The sequence below is a fragment of the Cryptomeria japonica genome, chromosome 5, assembly GCF_030272615.1.
Source record: "Cryptomeria japonica chromosome 5, Sugi_1.0, whole genome shotgun sequence".
Taxonomy (NCBI): domain Eukaryota; kingdom Viridiplantae; phylum Streptophyta; class Pinopsida; order Cupressales; family Cupressaceae; genus Cryptomeria; species Cryptomeria japonica.
The window spans coordinates 479,050,671-479,077,908 of record NC_081409.1 but is presented as its reverse complement, the minus strand read 5'-3'; positions in this window follow the sequence as shown (position 1 = coordinate 479,077,908).

Here is a 27,238-nt window from a genome sequence, read left to right as displayed (position 1 = left end):
TTGAAAGTGATAATGAAAATGCTCAACATGACGTGAGAATGGAAAGTGAAAATTTGGGAGTTGACAATGAAGGTGTCCATAATTTTGGTGTAAATATGATTTTTTTTTTATATTGGAGGTGAAAATGTAGAAAATTTTGACATAGGAGGTGAACATGTGGAAATTTTTGATACTAGAGGTGAAAATGTGGAAAACTTTGACATTGAAGGTGGAATTGCTCAACCAAGTGAACAATATGTAACACCTAATTACTTTAGAAATGAAGACCCTCTTATGGATGAAAGACAAATTCAAAATCCAAGACCTTCAAGAACCCCAAAATGGTTACTTTAAATTAATAAGAACATTATTGCGAATCTTGAAGGCAAGAGGTCAACAAGAACCATTTGGTTGTGGGCTACACAACTTTTCAACCAAAATTTTAGCAATAAGACATTGACCAAGAAATGCCAACTCTTTGTTCAATTTCTAAAGATGATAAAGATGAGACCATTGCTAAACAAATTGAAGATTCGTATGAACAAGAGGATAGAGAGAAATTATATTATTGCCAAAAATCTATTTGACACTCTCAATTCTATTGGAAAGAATACCAAAGAAAGAGATAAGAGAGCCACTCAAAGAGTGATTACAAAATCCTTAGTAAGCCATCAATTGAGGAAGGCTCATCAAATGAGACAAATTTGTGTTGATTTTAACATAAACCATAAAACTTTGGATAGAGCACTTGCACAAAGACAAAGACTTGACGATCCACTTCAACATGATACATGAGTTTTTGGTGGGAGGCTTCCACATGTTGATAGAAAGTTGACTGACAATGTGAAGGAGGAGATTCAACAATTCTGGCATTCTAATTATAGAGTGTCACCCAATGTAAAGGATGTTTTGAAATTAAGAATCAGCAACTAAGACCACACACCACATCCCAAACATTTCTTGGAATCACGCCAAACAATGTTGTACAATTTTTTTTGTGAAGTACATCCAACTTTGCAAATATCACAAAGGGCCTTTGAATCTTTGAAGCCATTTTATTGTGTTCCTCTTAAGATTTGTAATACTTTTTGTTGCAAGTACCATGTGGAGTTTTCAATGTACCATGAAATTTTATGTCATATTTGTTCTAGGATGCATACTAATGAGATGTTGCAGGATTGTGGTGCAATGCTATTTTCGAGATCATCAAGAGACTTGCAAGATCTATTTTTATGCCCTAGAGATGATGGCTACTATTTCTATAGAAATAATTGTTTGAATGAGAAGTGCTCAGAATATAGTGGGTTGTCAAAGTTTGTTTCATGTTTTCATGAGGGCAGTAAACACGAGTTTGGAGAGAATTATGTTGGGAAAAAAATGTATGAGACAATGAAATATACTTTGAATAGTGGAGGTGAAGGTTGTAGATGCGAATTAGTCTCAAGAGAAGTGAGTGTTGCTGATTTTATTTTGGATTTTAAGGAAAATATTTTCTACAAGTATGCAAGGCACACCCATAGGTCTTAGTGGTTGGATCAATAGTTCGGGATGTGTAAGAACTCTTCCCCGATTGGCACTATTGTATCAGTGGTTGATTTTGCAGAGAACTGTACATTGCAACCACAAAATGAGGTACAGTCTCAGTACTACAATTCAATCTAGATTTCTATTTTTGTTTGCATTACATATATACATGCTCCTGATAGTACAGAAGAGGACAGGAATATAATCAGGGAATATTATTTTTATATGAGCGATGATAGATCACACTCCTTCAAGTATGTGTAACATTCTTTTGATAATTTTTTTGAGTTCTTGCATGAGAAAGATATTGCAATTGATCGACATATCATATGGTTAGATAATTGTATGGGTCAATTCAAGAATGCCCATATGTTTTATTGGTTGAGTAGAATGCATGTAGAGAGGTGTATACCTTATATTTGGTGTTTTTTTGAGGCAGGGCATGGGAAGGGGGAGCATGATGGAGCAGGTGCATGTTTGAAGAGAGCTCTAGTTAAGGAGCAATTGAGGATTTCAGGTAAAAATTTCTTTGATGCACATTCTATTGTTGATTGGTGTAGTTCAACATTGTCACATGGAGGTACTCTTGATTCAGCAGTGACCAGATTCTTTTGGCTAGTTGCGGAGAGCATAGTGGGATACAAATTGGATTGTCAAACAATTAAAGATTCTTCAAAGATGCATTCATTTCTCAGCTCAGATGCAAGTACATGGACCATTTGGACATGAGTGTTGGCTTGTTTTTGTCAGAGTTGTGTTCAGTGTGATTGGGATCAATGTGAGTCAGGTGAGTGGGTTGATACGTGGGCTCCCCAATATCTAACTTCTTTATCTCAAACAATATCCTTGTCAAATGATGACATGGAAAGTTCACTTGAGTATGACCGTCTATCAGATCTTGTACAACCAGGACATGTTTTTGCAGTTGTTGCACCTCAAGGGAATGAAGAGAGATCAAAATATTGGTTGGCACAATGTGTATAGGGAAAACAAAAGCTAACACAACCAGTGACAGATGATGATGGGTTTACATATCCTACAGGTTTAGTTGTTGTTGTGGGAACTTGGTTGCAAACATACATGATTAGAAAGAATGGCATACTTGCATTTGAAGACTATGAGAGACACAAAACCATTCTAATGTATTCACACCTTATTATAGCTACAAATGTCAAGTTGTTGAAGTATCAAGCAAAACCGAAGACCAAAGAGCTATGGATAGTGACTACTGCTGATCATGAAGCAATACTGGATACTCTTAAGAAAAGAGATGACCCTTCAGACATACTTTAATGGTGCCTTATTTTTTTATCATGCATTTCATTTCAAACAATTATCATTAAGCCTTAATGTTCAAGTTTGTTATGTGTATATTAAGGATGTGTTCAAAATGCAGGTCTATTGATGAATGTTTTTTTTTGGCAACACGGTTTTTGCATGCACGTAGCAGGTACACTCGATATAATTGGAAGGGACGTATTTTTGTAACATGACTTATTATCATGCATTTTATGAGCTTTACAAAAAAATTTATTAGACAACACTATTTGACAATTTTTGATGATATAATCATCGCAAAGCCTTTATGCTCATGCAGGTATTTTTTGATGATATACAACAGTATCAAAATATGATTTTTGCATCAACATAGTGGGTTCTCTTGATATAATTCGAAGGGACGTATTTTTATGGTTTATAATTCCACCTTTTCATTTATTATCATGCATTTCACTTGAAGTGATTATCATAAAGCCTTTATGTTCATCCATGCATTTTATGTGTAGACTAACAATTCTTAGAAGTACAGGTTCATGCTAGATCATTTGTCATTGACTAGTTTACTCTTGGTGATGGTACATATTTCTCTGTGCATTAATGAGATTAAATTTTGTGCATAAACACTAAGTCAAGTGAATGTATTGATATTTAGAAATGACCATATCTACCATCATCTTCAACCATGTAGAGAAATGCAGTGAGAAGGGCTTTAATCGACATGCGTCTTTCTTCAAAGTTATGCTTGTATACTTTGCAGAGAAACTGGTAAGTTTTGTAATTATACAATCTTGTATGTCTTAAAAATGTTTCAAATGATCTATTTATAATTTCACAAAATAATTTGTATTAAGTGTTATAATTTGTTTCTTGTAGCACATTCATTACGCATAAAAAGGTTGCTTATTTTGGTCTTCATTTATATGTAGACATTCCTGTAAGTAATCTTTTCTCTTAGGACATGAGGATGTCTGATGCAAATGAAATGGGATGTTGTATTTGTATATGGATGTGAATTGATGTAACTTTGTTATGATGATATACAATTTCCATGAGCAAATTGGTTTAGTTATATTGATGATATACAATGTATCTATACATGAGTACATTGGTGTAGTTGTATTGATAATGAAAAAAAACCAGGTTTGAATATCCCTTCATGGATGTCACATGCAAGTGTAATGGTAATTATGTGTATACAATACAAGGAAATATTGATGATCATTATGTGTCTACAGTGTAATGCTTGTTTATCTATATTTTTCATGGAATGAGACTGACGATTTTTTGCCAACTTTGCAAAAAATGCTACCCTAATAAAACCATAGGGAAAATTGAAAAACTAAGATAGGATTTTATAGGGACCCCTCTCGTGGTCCCGTAGGTTCAAATAGATCGTTTGGAGGTGCCATGGATTCCAAGTTAGGGCCCGTCGAAGTTTGATAATTTTTAGCACTTAGGGTGCTCAAGGGATGACGTCGGTAGGGTATGACCCTGAGCATTTGACTGAGTGGGGGGGGGAATAGGAGCATGCATAGGGTAATAATTCCTAACTATACATGTCTGAGTCGACAGTTCATTATCACGATGAGAAGAACAATAAATTGGCTATGCCACAACATTCGATTGAATGAGACTAACATTTTTTTTTGCCAACTGATATAGGATTTTGTAGGGACCCCTCTCATGGCCTTGTAGGTTCAAATGGATCATTCACAGGTGCCACAGATTCCAAGTTAGGGCCCATCAAAGTTTGACAATTTTTAGCACTTACGGTGCTCAAGGGACGATGCCGGTAGGGTATGACCCTGAGCACTCAACTGAGTGGGAGGGAGAAAATAGGAGCATTCATAGAGTATTAATGCCTAATTGGACATGTCTGAGCCGATGGTTCATTATCATGACGAGCAGAATGAGAAATTGGCTATGCAACAACATTCGATTGAATGAGACTGAAGATTTTTTTGCCAACCGAAAAAATGCTGCCCTAATAAAACCCTAGGGAAACATGGAAAACTGAGATACTATTTTGTAGGAACCCCTCTCATGGCCCCTAGGTTCAAATAGATCATTCGTAGGTTACACAGATTCTGAGTTAGGGCTTGTCAAAGTTTGACAAGTTTTAGCACTTAGGGTGTTCAAGGGACGACGCCGATAGGGTATGACCCTGAGCGTTCGATCAAGTGGGGGTGAAAAATAGGAGAATACATAGGGTAATAATGCCTAACTGGACATGTCTGAGCTAACGGTTCATTATCACGATGAGCAGAACGAGAAATTGGCCATGCGACAACATTTGATTGAATAAGACTGACGATTTTTTTGCCAACTGAAAAAATGCTGCCCTAATAAAACCGTAGGGAAACTTGAAAAACTGAGATAGGATTTTGTAGGGACCCCTCTCATGGCCCTTTAGTTTTAAATGGATCATTCACAGGTGCCACGAATTCCGAGCTAGGGCCCATCGAAGTTTGACAATTTTTAGCACTTAGGATGCTCAAGGGATGACACCGATAGGGTATGACCCCAAGCGTTCGACTAAGTGGGGGGGGAAATAGGAGCATGCATAGGGTAATAATTCCTAACTAGACATGTCAGAGCCCACGGTTCATTATCATGACAAGAAGAATGATAAATTGGCCATGTGACAACATTCGATTGAATGAGACTGAAGATTTTTTTGCCAACCAAAAAAATGCTGCCCTAATAAAACTGTAGGGAAAATTGAAAAACAAGATAGGATTTTGTAGGGACCCCTCTTGTGGCCCTTTAGGTTTAAATGGATCATTCACAGGTGCCATAGATTCTAAGCTAGGGCCCCTCAAAGTTTGACAATTTTTAGCACTTAGGATGCTCAAGGGACGACACCGGTAGGGTATGACCCCGTGCATTGAATTGAGTGGGGGGGAAAAATAGGAGCATGCATAGGGTAATAATGCCTAAATAGACATGTCAGAGCCCATGGTTTGTTATCATGATGAGCAGAATGAGAAATTATCCACGCGACAGCATTCGATTGAATGAGACTGATGATTTTTTTACCAACCGAAAAAATGATGCCTTAATAAAACCGTAGGGAAAATTGAAAAACCGAGATAGGATTTTGTAGGGACTCCTCTCATGACCCCATAGGTTCAAATCGATTGTTTGCAGGTTCCAAAGATTTTGAGTTAGGGCCCGTCAAATTTTGACAATTTTTAGCACTTAAGGTGCTCAAGGACGACGCCGATAGGGTATGACCCCGAGCATTCGACCAAGTGGGTGGGAAAAATAGGAGCATGCATAGGGTAATAATTCCTAACTGGACATGTTAGAACTCACGGTTTGTTATCATGACAAGCAGAATGAGAAATAGGCCATGCGACAACATTCGATTGAATGAGACTTACCATTTTTTTGCCAACCGAAAAAATGCTTTCCTAATAAAACCGTAGGGAAAATTGAAAAAATGAGATAGGATTTTGTAGGGACCCCTCTTATGGCCCTGTAGGTTCAAACAGATCATTTGTAGGTGTCACAGATTCTGAGTTAGGGCCCGTCAAAGTTTGACAATTTTTAGTACTTAGGGTGCTCAAGGGATGATGTTGGTAGGGTATGACCCCGAGCGTTTGATCGATTGGGGGGGAAAAAAATAGGAGCATGCATAGGGTAATAATGAATCGTATTATATTTCTCATTAAATGAATTGTATTGTATTATTCATTAAATGAATTGTATTATTCATTATACAAACAACACTTACGATGAAATGAAATGAATTGTATCATTCATTAAATAACCATTGTTAATTATTGGAATGAAGATTAAATATTTCCATAACAACACCAGGCATAGATGAGAAACAATTTATATGATCAAATATCAACTTCTGTATATATGAAAATGTCAAATGATTACAAGTGTATGTCCATACACAAATATGGCATAAACGCCAACTCAAACAAAATGTATGTCTATATACATGAATGTATGTTCATATACAAAATATACATGCCAACTAGACATGTAAGCATCCAAAAACTATCTATAACATCCTAAACTGCTGATGGATCATCAAAATCGATCCTCTTTGCCACACTGCTCGGCTCTGAAGGATTTTGCATAAGAAAAAAGTAAACCATGATTAAGATTAGTTATATTATATAACTCACATTCAAAAATTTAACATAAAAATGAAATATAATTGAACTATTCTTCTTTACCTCATCTCCACATTTTCTCTTTGGATTTGTAGGACTCTTGATGTATGTCTTCGATAGAGGAGGTATGTTTTCAATATTTTCATACACAACCTACATATTTTCACAAACATGACATTGATACAAGCTAGTATATAATTGTCATTGATAATAACAAATTATATCTATTAAACACAAAATAAAATAACATGCATGTACTCGAGGCATCTCTTATTCTTATTCCTCTTCAGGTATATTGGGTGTAGTCAACAAGGATGTCAAGCCAAGAATTCTCTGTACATATACACAACAAGTATATGAAACTATCAATCTATGTCTAGATGTGTATAATCACTATAAGTTATTTAAATTATTCATTCAATCATATTTGCATTCAATTACCTTTCCCTTGTCTCCAACTGCACTACCAAATCCTAAATCACACAGCCCCACACTCGTGCTTCTTGTGCCCTACAAGAGTAAAATAAGATATAAATGGAAGTTACTACATAATCTAATTAATACCAATATAAATGATTTGCATGTATGTATAATAAAATACAAACAAATAGGTGCAATAATATATGTACCATCAAGCTATCAAGGCCAAATGAAATGGTCGTCAAGGTGCCCTCCTAAATCTGTGTCAACTCCTCCTTGGCCATCAACTGTTAAATAGACCATGTAAATAAAAATTAGTACTTAATATTATCTAGATTATAAATATTCATTTAAAATATAGAATGAACTGTGAAAATACAAATCTTACCACTACATCATCAATGTATTATGAGGGCGCCTCCTTGCCTCTAGCATGCGAGGAATCCTCAGGGTATCCTCCATTATGTGTCATAACATCTGGTGCATCATGCATCTCATGCACCTCATAATCTGCACTGTGCACAAGAGGATCAACAAGTTGTCCAACTGGACCCAAGCATACTTGCCCACACATGACACAACTATGGGGCATGAAAATGTGTGGAGCCGAGGAGGATGTGTCAGTTCCACTAGATGCACCACTACCATCAAAAGTAGGCTGAGCTACTGACCCAGCCTGAGAAACCAAAAGGCTACTCAAAGAGTGAATAGTCAATATGGTTTGTGATGCCGCCTCACAAATGATATCTGGATCCTGCACTAGAGGCGGGGGATCAATAGGAAGAGGGGGGACATATGGGCCCTGGACTACTCTGATTGCCCCAGGTCTATTTTGGGGAAATACCTAAACCCACACCCTGGAAAGGTTGGATGTCAAAGTAGTTCACATGTTTTTCTAAAACAAACTCAGCATACAATTTTTTTATGAAGTAGAAGGGGACATCAAGATTGTTGTTGGGTGGTTTGTCAAAAACCATCCACCAACGGTCCCAAAAGTTTTTCACAATATCATCATTTGTGCACCATTTAATAGAAAGTTTTGTTTTTTGGGGGTCTATAGGTTGACCAGTGCGGAGATTCACAAACAATGCAGTGATAGCGGCTTTGGATATCTTGAGATCCTTGATCTCCTTATAGGACAAGCCATTTGCATATTGTTCCCTCATAGAATCTCACCACAAAAGAGTGGCATTGTGCTCCTTAGTGATGGTTTCCATACTCTTTATGATCAATGTGAGGGGATCAAACATTGGGTTTAGGCGAGGGATTATAAGATAGACATCTGCAATCCCCCTCAATTGGTTCAAATTTAGTGCAATTAAATCCTGAATTGAGGGGGCTTTGGCAAAGGAGGGTTTGGTTGTTGCGGTTGTGGTTGATCTATGTTTTCACATTTATCCCCCATTTTTAACCTAATTGAATATAAATAATTGAATTTAGTTAACAAATTTGAACAATTTTGTATTTGATTTAGAAAAACCTAGTTTTCATGAAAAAACCATATTTCCAATGAAAAAACCAAAAAACATTAAAAAAATAACAAAATTGAATGAAAATAATTGAAAACAATAAAAATCCTACCTTTTAATGTATTTTTTAGCAAATTTGGGTCGAATAACCGGATATCAGGTCCAACTAGATATCGGATTTCAAAAAAAAAGGACAGCTCATGGGTTAAAAATAACTCATGGGCTGTCACAGTCCAATTATATTGTCTCAGAAAATTGGATATCTGATTTTTATACTTAAATTATTTTAAAATAACATTATATTATATAATATATTGTTATATTATATAATACATATTATATAATAATATTATATATTATGTATTATATAATATATAATATAATATAATAATATATTATTACATTATATATATTATATAATATTATGAGGTATGGTTAGCAGGTAATTTGCAGTTTTTTGCTGTATATGCATGTTAATCTAAAGATAAATTGAAATACTATCGAGGTAAGGGATATTCCTCAAGGCTATGTATAAAGCAATGGGATGCCTTGTATAGGCCTGCTATCTGATATAGAAACCACGTTTTTACTTTGCGTATCAGTCATTGATAAAGTCATTTATAGGGTGGCGACATGTGTGATTTGAGTAGTTTTTGTTTCAGTCCTTCATAGGATGTGGCATGCTTGTAACTTTTTTAATGTGTAGTACATTCCTGGGCTTTTATTGCTTGTTAAAGTGTTTGTACTATATCGTTGGCCGCCTTCTATGTGTTTTCAACCTCGACAAAATTGGTTTTATGTGATAATCATTGTTGAGGGTGGTGTCCTCTCTTGTTGGATATTCATTTATGGATGTTAGTTTAAGGGTTGTTAATCCATGTGAAATGCTCTAATCAAATAAGGTTGCAATGGATATTTTGCATTGCTATTATGGGAAGTTAAGGGTGGTTTTCTCATTTATATTAGCTCATTATATTATCTTGTCAAGCAGCTTTTTATGTTATGTTTTTGTGCTTTTTTGGAGCTCTTCCTCCTGCAAATGTCTTCTTCTCTGTCCATTGATGCATACAGAGTGGTTTTAGAAGCTTGAATAGTGGAAGAAGAAAATGAGGACAATTCTGTCAAGCTTGGTAAGGTCTTTAATTTATTTACTACTGTGGTGGATTTTGAATTCCGTAGGCTTATGGGGTGTTGGTGGCTGCAAGTTTGCCCTCAGGTTTTTTATGTTGAGCTCCTGTCTCACTTTGTTACTATTTTCTATGACGTTTTACTTGATGAGGATTTGGTCCACCTCTTGGTTTCCACGTTTATTTTTCCGACAGTATGTAATTGGGCCTTGGTTTCTCTTGCATTAGCTGATTATCATTTTGATATGGGGTCTTTTTACTACGGTGGCTTTCTTCCTCGTCACGAGCTTATGGCTAATGGCTGGTCTGGCTAATTATTGCATGAATTACGAATGGGATTGATATGTGATTCTATGGAAGACACTCGGGCCTCCATGGATTTTCTGTTGTATCTAGATCCTGATCAGTATGTGGATAAAGCTTGGGTAGTCTTTTAGGCATTGCATTCTTGAATCACTCTGGGCCTTTTGTGCTCTGCTCCTGCTTGTTTGGCTTTTCCTCTAAGGATTATTCCACCTCCAGTCTCAGCTCATGAACCTTTGGAGGAGAGCACTAGCTCTTGGTTTTTGGATATCTAACTATTTTTTGTAGTTGGTGGAATGGCTTTTGTTGTTGCAGATTTGGAGGTTCTTTGGCTTCTATTATGCTCAGATGATTATCTACGGCTTTGGTAGGAACTTATACCTCTCTTATCTCCCTGGTGGTCCTTCATGGCATTTTTGTTCAGCCCTTCATTTGGTGGCAGTCTAGTTTTTTGGAATTGTCCTATGGGACCCTTGTAAAAATATTAGAGGTAGGGGGTTGGGGGATCTGACTAGGCAGAAACAAATGATGTAAGGGTAGTGCCTGGTTTTATTTTTTTAAAGGCTACAACTAGAGGTTTTCTTGCAGGTTCTTTCTTGTCACTATGCCTTTTTTGAACCCGATGTAAACATTTTATTAATAATATATATGTTTAGTGGATTTTCCACTTTTACCCAAAAATAATAATAATAATAATAATAATATAATAATATATTAATAATATAATACAATATTTAATAATCTAATATTATATTATATATTATGTATTATATAATATATAATATAATATAATAATATATTATATATTATGTAATGTATAATATATTATTATATTACATTATATATTATATAATTTATTTTTTAATTAAAAATTACCTATAAAAATTGGATATCTGGTTTACTTAGGTGTTTACCATGCCAAGGTGTACTGACACCCAGGCCAAGCAAAAAGCCAACACGGATTTTCATGTTTTTAGGCGAGTGGAGAAGGCTATTTTTTTCTCATCTCCACTTTTTGTCCCCCCATGATCCTGCACTAACCCTCAAAGTATTCAAATCACTACCTCTTGTACTAATTGCTAATTCTACTTAACAAGCGTTGAAATGTAACACAAAGTTTACAAAACAATACTTTGTCTAATCCTCAATAATATCTTTCCACAATGATTTTAATTGATCAAAATAAGAATTTATAACAATAATGACATAAGAACACTCTCACCATAAACCACAATGTATTCAACATAAAGTCTGAATGCCAAAGCTTCCTTCTTATCTGATCAAATTTGCAAAATACCAATATGAACTCAAAGTTTCACTTTGCTCTTCACTTCGGCAGAGTTTCTTTGCATAAGGTTGAAGATAAAAATTATAGTGACCAACCTGGAAAACTAATCGTGGAAAACTATGACTAAATCAAAGAAGAGTTCTATTTGAATTAGAACTCATGCATATTATAGATGTAAAAATGAGAATACAAAATGACACTTGAGGTGTCAAAATCTAACTATAAAATGCACCTACAACTTTAGATAATATGAAAACTAATGAGTGTCATCAAACACTCCATTATTAACTTGCTTCATGAATTCTTCAAACTTTTGAAGATTACTCTTCATCTGTTCTTTAGTGAGTCCCTTGGTATGACTTTTTATGACTTTGACCCGAGTGATCAAATCTCTAAGGATCATATAATACTTTGTGTTCTTCTTTAGAAGAGAAGTTGTAATACCCTAAAATTGGTCATCTAAACCATGGGCCCCTCATCTTGACAACATCACCAAGGTCCTAACCAAAGGCAATTAAATTAATCTTGAGCACATTATTAATTCTTTAATTATCAAAAATCACATGGCAAATCAACTACTCAACATTAATTAAATATTTATTTAATTAATCAAATCATTTTCAAGAATATCATTTTGATCAATTATCCCATTTTAATTTATTAAATATCCTTGCATATTTAATTAATTAATAAATTTGCCATTCAATCATGCAAAAAGGATTGATTTATTGCAAAAGGATTAATTTATTACAAAGAGTTGAATTGAAAATAAAATGACAAAAAGAATTGAATTGAGAAAGAAATCAAACTTGAGATATTATTTCTTTTTCTAAATTTAGAACTTGAAATCAGAAAAGCAATTTAATTGAATTATTGAATTATTCTCTAAAATTGGAACTCAAAGCTTTTCAGAAAAAGAAGCCCAGTTGCATTGAAAAGACCTTTTTCTTGAATAAATTAAAGAATTATATATTTTTATCAGATATGCATGGAATCAATTTATTATTATTTTCCAATGCAACTTGGACTTCTAATTTGAATGCATTTCAATTAAACTATAATTGGAATCTATCTCAAGGTTTTCTGAATCTGATTTCTCAATTATTTCAATTAATCCTAAATTGAGCTTTTTCTCTTGTGATTCTCTATAAATGTAGTCTTCTTCTCTCATTCCAATTCACCCCAGAGATTTTGAGAACACACTTGGAGATTATTATCATGCTAATTTCGCTTTGGAGTCATTAAACATTATTGTGCTTTTTAGATTATTTGCATCCATTATTACTTGCATTCTTTGTTGCTTGAATTGATTATTATTGCTTGAAATATTCATCCATCTTGCATCCATATAGCTTAATATCATATAGATTAAATCCTTCATCTTGGTGTAGTCTAGTCACTGGTATTGCTTATAAAAATCTGAGAGCAATCTTATACTCGCATCTTTTAGAAGGCAATTAGTTGCTTTGCTATGGTTTATTTCTTATTGATTATTGATTACTAACCATGCATATAATGACTTAATTGAAGTGTTGTGCTTGCAGCTACAAGTTCACTTTTTCACACACACATCTCTGGCGCCCACCATGGGGCCCAAAGACTACATTTTTTCAGCCTCCAAGACTGACTGCTTTATTTTTTGTTATTTTCCAGGTTTCAGATTTTTTGGTTTTTCGTCCATACATCTTGTACGACAATTCTTACAGGCTGAAACGACATGAAATGACAAACTGCAGGTGTCACATGAATTGCAAATATATTATCGTACGATTAGACCCTTTGTCGTACGATCAGACCCTTTGTCGTACGAGTAGATCCTCTGTCGTACGAGCAGAAATCCTCTGTCGTATGAGTTGACCTCATCAACAATCTTCTTTCGTACGATACTACATCCTGTCTCGTACGAGTCAAGTGTTTGTCGTACAATTTTGTATTTTCTGGTAAAAGAAGCAAATTTCATTTTTTTTTCATTTCTGATTGATTATTTTGATGACTGACCCTGACTGTTTATCTATCTATCTCAGAGTTTTTCATAGCCTAACTAGTTTTTGCAGAACGCTTGTCGAAGAATATGGTTGTCGCACAAAGACAACATGACTACTGATTCGTTGTCTTTGCAGGTTGCTTGAAGGAGAATCGACTAAACATCATGTATTCTTTAAATTCATTTTTAGGAACCTAACTTGCTATCTGGTTAAAGAATAAATCTATCTTTTGTGATTTTAGAAGATTCTGAGAGGTAGGAGAGTATGCTCTTGTCTTTTTCTAGACAATCAGAAATCTAGACCCTTGAAGCTTTTTCTTTGTTTGAGATTTGTACATCTTTAGCAGGCCTGCCCTCCCGAGGGGTTGAAAAACTCTTAAAGTTGTTACGGCCAGTGTGAGGGGAACGACCTAAGTGGGAACGGCTAGATGCCAAGTACTACAACCCACTATAAAATAAATGTGATTTGATGAAAATCAAGTCAACAACAGTGCTCGAGAATAGCTCTCCTCTGTACCTTCGGGTATATTAAACCTTGGTTTTCAAGGCTGGGAGACCTCTTAATTGATTTTATACCTCGACACGTCGAACGAATCCCTGACTAAATCCAATTTAAAATTAGAAGCTACCCGGTTCATCTCCAAAAGGGGGATAATCTTTGCGCAAGAGAGATAGTAACTCTCCCAAGATACTTGTCATTTCGTGCCCCCATTAGCATTTGGAGTCAGATAATACGACATTGAGAATCCATTGCGTGAGACTCAGTGGCCATGTTCTGATTAGCTATTGGGTGTGTACCTGAGTCTACAAGCAAAGATTTTCTTTCCTCACCAAATTCCTTAGGGTTTGCATGCTGTGATTGGAGTCACTATACATACTACTTGTTTTCTGTGTTTTCATCCCTGAAACAAAAACTGGAATATCAAAAATCAGTGAAGACCAGAAACAACTCAGTGAGTCAAAACTCTGTCCATGTCAGAAACTAGTCCATCCTAATTCAAAACTTTGCCCGTGTCAGAAACTAGTCCATCCTAAGTCAAAACTTTGTCCGTGTCAGAAACTAGTCCATCCTAAGTCAAAACTCTATCCAAGTCAGAAACTGGTCTATCCTAGTCAAAAATCAGTCCATCTCAGAATTGGTCATACTCAGCAATTGGAAAAACTCAAAAATTTTAGGCTTTGTCTTGTGAATAGTCATACGAATCTGATAATTCATCATCCTATACCACATCCTATGTCATACGAGTTTTCTGGTTTGTCATCCTAGACCCATTTCTGTGTTGTACAAGTCATTTTATTCTATCATTTGACTCTGTATTCTATGCCGTATGAAACAAAACTGCTCTGAGTCTTTTGTCATCCTGCACATGCCCATTTGTCATATGGTACGAGGTAGAAACTTGTACGAAACATAACTATTGTCATCCTGTAGCTGCTAAATTATCATCCAGTTCAAAAAATCCTGTCGTACAAGTCTCTGGTTTTATTAGAACAGAACAGTCAAACTTGCCAAGAAACAACTTATAGCAAACATAATACTGGTTATCATTTTCCTAAGCATAAAAAGATCAAGATAGTGTACCTCTGCCATTTACGTTGCACGATTTGGTCGATCACCTTTCAGCTAGTTCAATCAACTACCTATCAAATTTTAGTCACTTAGATAACGTCTTATATAGGATAGATCATTCCTGAAACCAGACTGCATCTTACACTATGCTTAGAATCAACTTGGATAACGTCTTAGACAGGATAGATCATTTCTGAAATCAGACAAAATCTCAGTTGTTTCTCCCAAACAATACTCCAAACAGAACAACTAGCTCTGAAATTGATCTTGACCTCTGCATCACAAAATGACTTTAGGTCACACTAATCCATAAAAATGCCTATTCATTCTAGGAGTTCTTATAAGAAACAAGCTAAAGGCAAAGAAAAAACCTTCACCTATCAAGATAATTCATTCTACATGAAGGATCCACTCACTGACATGCCGTCGTCATCAGGTGGACCAATTTTTGATGAACCGAAATCTCTCACTATACATGAGACATAATACAATGATGCAAACAAAAATGACCATAATATTCCTGAAAATCATAATGACTCCTCATCATCAAGTGAGATTGATGAAGATACTGAACCTCCAGAAAAAGAAATCCTTGACTGTCAGAAAGACAAATACTTTAGAAAAATGATGAAAACTATCATGACCCAAGAAAAGGAAGACTATTTCTTAGAACTAGCAAATCAAGGTGCCAAACTTCCTATTGGATATGATGTTCAGACACTTGTTACTAAAAGGGAAGACTCACCTATAATCATGGTACACAAATAGTTACTAGCTTTGCGGATGGAGCTCACTGAGCTAAAGAATAAGGACAAGTCCCTGAAACAATATTCTCTGGAAACAATATGTCCTTTTCCATTTGACAAAAATCTACACATGCCTCCATTTCCTTCACGAGTGGAAATCCCAAAATTTGACAAATATGATGGTACCTTAGATCCTCAAGATCATGTTAGGGAATTTAGTGCTGCTTGTATGGAATTCATGCATGATCAAATGTACCTCTTGTGTCTCTTCCCAAGGAGTTTAGGGGGTCAAGCAATGGAATGGTTCTCAAGTTTACCCAAAGGAATAAAAACATTTGAAGAACTAATCCAACTATTTTTACAACAATGCTCATACAACATTCGACATCCTGTGACTATGATCGATCTTTGTAATACTCAACAGAAAACAAGGGAACCTCTTCTTACTTTTCTCCAATGCTGGAGGAGGATGTTCTCTAGGTACCCATGACCTATTCTAGACTGAGAAAATGGATATATTTGTCAATAACTTGGTCTCTGAACTGAAATATAGTGTACAAATGCAAGTACACCCATCATTTAAAAAAATGGTAGATAATGCCATTCGAATGGAAGATGTACTCATAAAGAAGGGAGATATCACACCTTGGAAAGAGACACAAACAAGATCTAGCTCCAAAGAGAAGAACAACTATTGGTTATTTGCCAAAGACAACAACAAGAATGTTGTTAATGATGGAGTAGTAGACACTGTCAAAACCAACTCAAAATCCACAATATTCAACTTGGCAAGTGGTACACAAGCACTTAAAGCTACTAAGATTGCAGCAGGGAATCCGCTAAAGAAAACAAAGGAATGGTTCAAAGAAAAGCCTTGGCTTTCCAAACCTAAGCATGATTTTACTCCTCTTGAAGAATCATATGAGTCCGCTTTCAAAACTCTATTGGCAAACAATTTGATAACACTACCAGATAACTCCAGACCATATGATCCGGATGTCAAACCAAGATGGTGGAGAGAAAATGAATACTGTGACTTCCATCGGAATAAGGGTCATAACATAAACAATTGCATGAAGCTAAAACATGAGATTCAGGATCTCATAGGCGCTGGTAAAGTTGTTGTTGGGAATCATCCAACCAATGTTGATCATAAAGCATTTAAAGACCCTTTGCCTGCTTACGAACAAGGTGATTCCTCAAAGACCAAAGGAGGTGCCAAGGTAAATTGTGCTTATGCCAGCCAGGACAACGTTATCAACATGATTGAACCTTCACACTAAGAATATTGCAATGTGATTATAGTTCAAGATAAACCAAATGAATCATGATATGCAAAAGCTCTGACTAGATCTCAAAAGAAAGTTACCCTCCAAGGAGCTAGTTCTTCCAACCTAGCTCGAGAAACATCAAATCCAATAGCCTTGCCAAACAAACAAAAGCAATCAACCTTGGATAAATTTAAAATATTAACCTCATCATCATCCTCTAGATACAGTGTGGTTGAACAGTTAAAAAAGACAAATGCTCAAATTTCAATTTTTGAATTGCTACAACTCTCATATGCTCACAAAGAAATCCTAGACAAAGCATTTCTCACTACCAATGTTCCAAAAGATTTAGACATTAATCAGTTTCAGTCTATGGTGGGTCATCTAACTTCACCTCACTATTTGACCTTCTCTGAAGAAGATGACAATTCATTAAATCATCCACATAACTAGCCATTGCATATTGAAGCCATGATGCACAAACAGAGTTAAACATGTTTTGATAGATGGAGGCATGGGGTTGAATATCTGTACTTATCATCTGCTTACACAACTAGGATTCTCTGAAAATGTCATTGATCCAGGCAAGAAAATAACAATTATAGCCTATGATGAAGAAGAGAGGACCTCCAAAGGTCTGGTATCATTACCAATCAGAGTGGGACCGGTAGAGAGAGATGTCCTTTTCTAGTTTCTCGATATTCCATTGTCATACAATATATTATTGGGCAGGCCATGGATTCATGAAATGAAGGAAGTACTGTCAACATATCACCAATGCTTAAAGTTTCCTTGTAACGGAGCTGAAGTCATTATTCCTACTGATACAAATGTCATCTGTAATGCATTGACAAAAGGTGCAGATACTTTTGTGCCTCATAATAGGGTAGCCTCTCCAAATGAAGATCCAGAAAAATTGATGAAATAGTTAGAAAAGAGATTGAAGATTACAGATACCGGCATGGATGGCTACAAGATAGAACCGGTACTATCATTAGTTTCTCTCCCTCCATCACCAAAATAGTTGGGCAAGCCATTCGAGGCTATGAGGACACAAACTTTGGCTCTAAATACTATATATGATGTTCTCTTCATACAGTCTTCTACCTCCTTGGTGGATGAAATAGAAGAGGATGTTGTGCTTAACTGGCTCTTTAAGGAAAATAGTCCAAATAAGGAGGTACGACATTGTGAGATTTCCTCAAACTAGTATGGTCGTGGTTACAAAATGATTCAACGCATGGGGTACTCAGGTATTGGTCCTTTGGGCAAACAAAAAGAAGGTATTACTGAACCAATTCAGCTACAAACCAATTCCACACATGATAAGGCTGGACTGGGATACAATCCTAAAAAGACATCAGAACAAAAACATGTTTCTAAGTCTAAAGGCTCGAAAAATATATCGCCTTTAACATTACATGAAGAAGACACTAAACAAACAAAAGTAGAGTGTAGAAAAGAGAAAGAGGAATCAACGGTCAAAAAAGAAGAAATAGTCAGTGCTCAAGCTTCGACGGTATCAGCTATGATAATACAAGAATTTGAGGTTCCTGAGGATATAAGAGATGAAGTTATAAGAATCAAAGAATTGTTTGCACCATTAAAAGTTCTAGTCACATATACTGGTAGACAACAAGTAGATGATTCAGAGACTGATTCAAATGAGTATGAATGGGGTCCTGACTATCTTTCAGACATATTTACTATAGAAACTATAGAAGAATCTAGTGGTGTCATAGATGATACTCAAGAGCTGATGCACATAAAACTAGAGAGGGAAATACAAGAAATTAGACAAAAGAGGCAAGCAAATTATAAACAAGCATTAAAAGAAGGAACAATACCAGAAAGCTTCTCATCCATGTGTCCTTATCCTAAAATAGAACAAATCAGTTATAGCACTACACAGGAAGAGTTTGAAGCTATAGAACAAGAACCAGTCATCAGTCCAGAAGAAGCTGAATGGAGTAGGCAACAAAAAATCACAGAAACAATGAGATCATGTCAACATGTGTGTCAGATACAAATGACAAATGAACCACAATATGAAGAAACTTGTAGCATTAAAGATGTTAGTATTGATACCATACATATGCTTACTAAATCACCTAAAAGAGACTTGGAAACTTCATCCGATAACTCAGATGATTCTGATGACTTTGATGACAGTCTTGTTCATGATGATACCCACTCAGCCTCAAATTCTGAATCATCTGATACAAACAATGAAAAGTTGTCTACTAGTCTTGTTGTTGTTAAACAATAATATGACATCCATTCCGGCGTAGTAAATGATGTTACAAGTATGTCTATTGGATTAGATTGATTAAATATTAACATGAACTTTAATAATCATGATCTGACTCTTCCTGGTCTCTAGACACTTACGTAAGGTATCATTCTGGAACTCGACTTTTCGATCCATAGTTGTGATAACAATACCGTGAACGCTCTTGAACCTATCCAAAATTTGTCCTTAGTACATCCTGAATTGATTGACTGTACTTTACAGAATCAACCCATGGATATACCTACTTTTGCCAATGACTATACATTATCCTATTATCTCAATGCAGTCGAACCTATGAACTCTTCCACCAGTGAATGGAGTGAAAATATGACTGAAGAGGATATCAAGTATCTTAGTCACAAAAACAAGAAAAATAAAAATAAAAGATTTGATGGCAAAAACCATATTGTGGCGATGTCAGAATGTAAAAAAGAGAAAATAAAGGACATACCTAAAGGTGAAAACCTCTTTAAGGTGCCTAAAGGTGAGATACTTGGTATACTGCCCAGTCATTTTTAGGAGTGGTCTTCCATATTGATCGAGCCAACTCAGCCAATGAATATTAGGAATCAAGAGACACCAAAAATTATTCATGTAGCTCAATCATTATCAGTAGAGGAATTGAAGGATTTCACTCAGCTATTCTTAGAGAAGAAAATAAACTTTGCATGGATGTACTCTGATATGCCAGGCTTGGATCCTGATCTAATTGTGCACCATCTCTTGATCACACCAGGAGTAAAACCAGTTAAACAAAAACTCCGTAAGATGCATCCGCATGTCACACTATTGGTCAAAGCTGAACTAGAGAAACTACTCAAAGTTGGATTTATCAGAGCAATAGATTATGTTGAATGAATTTCCAACATAGTACCTATGTTGAAGGTAGATAAATCTATCAGAGTTTGTACAAATTTTAGAGATCTCAACAAAGCATATCCAAAAGATGACTTTCCATTGCCAAATATTGATATGATAGTTGACATGATAGCTGGGTATGAGATGTACTCACTAATGGATGGATTTTCTGGCTACAATCAGATTAAAATCACTCTTGGAGATCAAGAAAAGACAACTTTCACTTGTGCATGGGGAACCTTTTGCTGGAATGTTATGCCATTTGGGTTAAAGAACGCAGGGGTGACCTATCAAAGAGCAGTTACAACTATATTTCATGACATGATGCATAAGAATATGGAAGATTATGTTGATGACACCTTAGTGAAGACTATGAAAAGATCAATGCATATTCAAGAGTTAGGTCATATACTTGACAGAATGGAAAAGTTTAAGCTCTGATTAAATCCAAAGAAGTGTGCATTTAGAGTGACATCTTGTAAACTACTTGGCTATATCATTTCAAAGAAGGGCATCAAGGTTGATCCTGAGAAGGTCCAAGCTATAATGGAAATGCTGCCTCCAAAGAACATCAGTCAAATGAGAAGTCTACAGGGATGTCTCCAAGCCATTAGAAGATTCATTTCTCAACTAGCAGACAAGGCTCAACCTTTTACAAAAGTATTGAGAAAGGGAATAATATACAACTGGGATCAGCAGTGTGAACAACATCTTCAACAGATAAAAGAGTACCTATCTAATCCACCAATATTGATGCCACCTATTCAGGGTGAGCCACTAATCTTATATATATCAGCAACTGATTCATCACTAGGGGCACTTCTGGCACAATAGGATGACAACAAAAAAGAATGAGCTATTTATTACATCAACAGGACATTGGTGTCTTATGAAATGAGCTACAGTATAATAGAAAAAGCATGCTTGGCATTAGTCTTTGCATCACAGAAACTGAGGCACTATATGCTGGCACATTCAGTCAAGTTGGTGGCCAAAATTGATCCACTCAAGTATCTTCTTAATAAAGCAACACTCACCAAAAGATTGGCAAAGTGGGTAATGATCCTTACAGAGTTTGACATTGAATATGTGGAATGCAAAGCCATAAAAGGATAGGTAATTGCTGATCAACTTACTGAAGCTCCACTTGAGGATACTCAACTACTACACATCGAGTTCCCAGATGAATCAATAATGCATCTTACTCAACAACCCTGGAAGATGTTCTTCAATGGTTCCTTTACTCAAAATGGTTCAGGTGCTGGCATACTATTCATTACTCCTCAGAAGTATTCAATCCCAAAGTCTTATAAGATTCTATTCCCTTGCACAAACAACATTGCAGAATATGAAGCTTTGGTGAATGGAATAAAATTAGCCATTGAATGGAAGGTTGCTGAATTACATATCTATGGAGATTCTCAGCTGGTTATCAATCAAATCAACAATACATATCAGACTCGAGATGAGAAATTGTTGCCTTACAAGAGGATGGTAGACGATCTCAAGAGGTATTTTGCTTTTGTATCATTCCAACAAATTCCTAGATCGGCGAATAGAGTAGAAGATGCTTTGGCTACCTTGGCATCTATACCTGAGCTATAGGAGTCCAATTTTTGCTTTGATTTCCTGGTGGAAGAGTTATATTACCTTGCTTATGATTCTCCTGAGACCCAAATAGTCTGTTCTATTATTGGACACAACTCATCCCGATACAACCACATCTATTCCTATCTATGTGATCAAATTATCCCTAAAAACCTTACTCGTAATGAGAAAAGAAACCTAACTCAAAACACTTCACGAGATGTTATCATAGCTAATGATTTACTTAGACGAGGTTTGGACGGTACTTTGCTTAGATGTCTAGAAACTGAAGAATCTAAACGTGCATTATCAGAAGTCCATGAAGGTATTTGTGGATCTCATTCGAATGGTTTTACTTTAGCTCGGAAACTATTATAGGCTGGCTACTACTGGCTAGATATGGAAAAAGATGCCATAAAATTTACTAAGACTTGTGAGAAATGTTAGCTTCATGGAAATCTCATACATGCCCCGACAAGGGACCTCATACCATTTATAACACACTGGCCTTTTCAGTAATGGTCCTTTGATCTCATTGGTCAGATATATCCGGCTTCATCCAACAGACATAAATTCATCATAACTACCACTGAGTATTTCACCAAGTAGGTAGAGGCAGTTCCATGCACCAAGGCAACTGGTAAACAAGTTGCCTTATTCATCCTAAACTAAATAATTTGCAGGTATGGGATACCTTCGTCCATCGTGACTGATAATGGGGGACAAATCAAGAATAAAGATCTGGATGAGCTTTGTGAGAAATTCAAAATAAAGCAGCACTGGTCATCAGTATATTACCCTCAAGGTAATGGACAAGCTGAGGCATCTAACAAAAACCTATTGACTATCTTGCACAGAACAGTGAACAAGTCTGGGAAAGATTAGCATCTACAGCTCAATCCTGCACTATGGGCTTACAGAACTAGTATCAGAACACCTACTATGGCTACACCTTTTTCTTTGGTGTACGGGTCCGAAGCAGTATTACCTATTGAGTTAGAAATACCATCTCTAAGAGTTTCGTTGCAAGGTCTTGTTACTGATGAAGATCATAGAATATCTAGATTGCAAGAACTCGAATTACTGGATGAGCGTCGACAAGTGGCGTTTGATCATCTTAGAGTGTATCAGAAGAGAATGTCCAGAGGGTATAAGAAGAAAGTTCAACAAAGAGAATTTCAAGTTGGTGACCTAATTCTGAGAGAAAATCCAAAAAATCAACAGTTTCGCGACAATAAAGGGAAGTTTGAACCCAACTTGCTAGGTCCCTACATTGTTACTGTAGTACTCAGCTCTGGTGCCTATCAACTCTCAAACTCGAAAGGAGAACAGCTCCATGAACTGATTAATACCATCCACTTGAAGAAATTCTTCACTTAGCACTCTCTGCTCCAACAAACTTGTAGAGTTGGAAAAAGTCTTGAAAAAAATCCTAAAAATTGGAAAAAGTCCTAAAAAAAATCCTAAAAATCAGAAAAAGTCCTGAAGAAATAAAAAAAAAAAGAAAAAGAAAAGAAAAGAAAAAAAAAAAAATGAATCTCTGCCAAGCAAGTGAAAACCTGGAAAACAAGCACCTCTTGTACTCAAGCGCTCCATCTATCAATACGACATTGACATTTCCCGCTTTCAAGCATCTTTTGCTTTTGCTTGTACATATTTTTCATCACTTTTGTGACATCCTGGTTCGTTGGAACCCTCATGACTTGAAACTGATCAACGTCCTAGTCTTAGGTTACTCGACAGAGTACATTACATATCCTAAGCAGTGTCAACCAAGTCATTATTCCATCAGTGAAACCTGGTCATCCACTCTAAGTCAATTACCTGTCTCCTGACTACTACAGAGTTTTTATCATTGAGTTCGCAAGCAAAACAACATAACAAAAAATAATCACTAAATAGTTTGAGCTATGCATGAAAATTTTCTTTGTGTGTTGTCTTTTATATTGGTTTTCGATTATTATCCCTCTAAGTAACTTGAGGAAGTCTATCTTGACTAAGAGGAGCAAGGACTGGGGGCATAATATTTTCTTTGTTTTCTGCTTGTAGGAATGATCCCAATGATTTGGAAACATATAAATTAGCTAGGTGTCTATGATAAGAGCCTTCACAGTAAGGTGAAATTGCCTCACATACCTCGACTTCGCTTATTTGTATGCTATAGGGAGGTCCATATCATTTCTTTGTTTGTTTTGAGGGAATTTCTTTATGATGGAATTCAGGTCCCTATGAAATCTGTCCAAGGATATGAACGAAAAAAGGGTCATTGCGGACAAGATAATTAATATTGCACATTGAAAAAGAAAGGAACTCTAACCTGCCTATTGTGTTCGTTATGCTCAGTGATGAATCTTAAGTATTTTAAATCCAGTGACTAGGTTTAGGTTGCATTTTGCATATCATTTTGCATTTCATTTTGTATTTTTGTGAATCTAGAGTGATTTTGGTATAGTAATAATCTCTTTATCTTCTGAATGAGAGCTGAAAGCATCATAATTTCTTACGTTAAGTGGTCTTTTTATCATTATTTCTTTGATCGAGTACTTGTGTTTTGAGATGTTTAGCTGCATACATAACATTTCATATAGATTCATTCATTCATTTATTTGCATATAAAAAAGAAACCAAAACATAGACATCCATATTCATTTGCATTACATACATTCATGCTGAAATAAATGCATACATATAGAATAAAGCATATAGAAACATCTCATAGTTGATCAACACAAGTACAATGAAGTCAAATCAGATCTCGTATATATATATATATATATATATATATATATATATATATCATATCAAGTCTAAGGGTACAAAATGATGTCCAATGACATATACAAACTCCCATCAGAGCAAGAATCATATCGGCTACAAAAAAATGGGTGTGTCTACAAAAAATATCCCAGCTACAAAAAGAATCATCTAGTTGGCGCCCTCTCCCTCATTGCCTAGTGGAGGAGGAGAAGCTTGATGCCCGGGATGTGCTCCCTCTGATCTAGCCATATACTGTGAATAGGGTTGCACCTACTATGCAATAAGAACTATGACACTATATGCCACCACATAATATGTAGCCCTACTGCTCTAAAGAAGCACCTCCTATCAAAGAGACTCTATCTCTACTCTCGACTTGGCTCTCAATACTATGATCTGGCAATCACGCTCGACCCTAACCTTGACTGGTTGTCGGTCTCGCTTTGCTAGCTAAGTTTGAGCCACTGTCAACTGTGACTACAGCTCTATAAGGCATGCTCTCATTGACCGTCCCATGTCACCCCCTGCTCTCTCGTAGGCTCTTCGTCACCATCTCCACCGCCATCTCCACCTGTGGCTCCACCCTGCTCATCCCGTCACTACCGGACGTACCTCAGAGCTGCTCACTCCTTCTCTCCACCACCCAACCTCACACCTACTCTCCCAAGGGATCCACCCTCACCCCTGTGCTATCCAACATCAGCTCGCACTCCACTACTGCTAGCACCAAGATCACCACTAGTCCGTTGTGGAATATTTGGTCTCTGGTCCTATCCCTACCCATGGCCCTGTCTCTGTGCCTGTCCCTGTGCCGGTATGGGGGCATCATCCTCCAAATCCTTAATATGAGGAGCATGCTCTCCTAGATCTGTAAACTGAGGGAATGGATGCTACTGATAGTAATCCCTATACTGGGGCAATACCCCCGCATCTGCTATATCATCCAGGTAATCCCACCTCAGACGGTGTAAACCTATCAGCTCCTGCATCACTAAAGCATAGGATAGCCTAGGTGACCATCCCTATCTCTCCTCATTAGCATATCAAGAATATGTTGTATACTCCTGAGAGATACCCTAAGGCTAGCCGTATTGGCTCATCACTCGTGAAATGATGAATCACTCCACAACAGTCTGAGATCTCCCAATCAGTGGGCGTGTAACAAAAAGATCTCTCCAAACCACCCACCAGTCATTCCATGACTCCAATCCCCTGTATAATCTCCATATGACAGCTATCAGATCATTGAGCTGTCGTCGCCAAAAGTCTATCTTGCCCAGATGGGGCTGTGTAATCCGACATACCTATAAATAATCAGTTGCCCTGGCTCTCTGCTATCATCAACAATCGACCGACAAATGGGAAGGTACTCCCAAGCCCACACCTATAAAATATACACCCCTGCAGCCATGCTCCGCCCCATCTCTATAGACAATCTCATGAATCTCCTGATACATGTGGGCCAACAAACAAGAGCCCCAGCCAAGTCTTTGAGGGGTCTCTATAAACCTCTCCAGCAAATGGCCCCATCCACTCTGAAAACCCTGTTGCCCTCTATCTGGCATCAAAAAGCAACCAATGAAACCTGCTAGGACACATGCCAGTGGATACTCCTCACTGTACTTGCCCATCAATATATCCCAACTCATAGAACAAGTCAAGATATCGGGATCCCTGAATACATTCCTAAGAGCCTGTAGTCCAAGTAACAATGCAGTATCATAATCCACCTTATCTCCAGCAAAAGGGATACGAAGGATCCTGTACACATCCTCAGGAGTGATAGTCAACTCCCCAACTGGCATATGAAAGGTATTATGCTTTGAATGAAACTGCTCTACCAACGTTGTGAGCATCCCGTGGTTCACACGGATATCAGGTAACCTCATCAGGTGAATCAAGCCACACATATCAACATGAGCCTACTCAACCTTAGACAAATCATGAACCAAAGCCATAGTGGGAGGATATACACATCTGAAGAGCACAGGGGTAAGCACACCTACAAAAATAACCAACAACGATCATCAGAAAACATTCCAAATGAGTCTACAAGAGAAGTTAAACATCATGCAAATCCAACTAGGTCAAATGCAAAAACAAAATTTCATGTTTACACTTTCAAAAATGATCACTGTCTTTCGAATGACAAAACACAGTCAAATAGCTTCTCGTACGAGTCAGGAATGACTTTCGTATGAGTAAACAGCCTCGAACAACAAACTTTTACACATCGTATGACAAAATGGTCTTTTAACAGACCTGTCGTATGACACGAGGGTTAATCCCGTACGACAAATCTAATGACTTTAAACAATAAAAAACAATTTTCTAGTTTCTCGTATGAGACAGGATCTTGTCTCGCATAATAAACCGCGACACCCAACCCAAAACTCGTGAAAAACGTGAAAAATTAAAAAAAAAAATTCAAAATTGGAAACAAAAAGAGGCTAAAGATCGATCACTTACCGCTGGCTCGTAGTTTCGGGGTCAATTGTGATGTCTCTGGTGCTCAAATCGATGTTGATGGGTAGGGACCACCATTTTTCTTCACAGAAGGCTTTTTGAATTTTCAAACTTGGAGGATTAAAATGATTTGAAAATGACACTTTCGTCCAATGTATAGCCTAAAACCTAATTTTTCAACT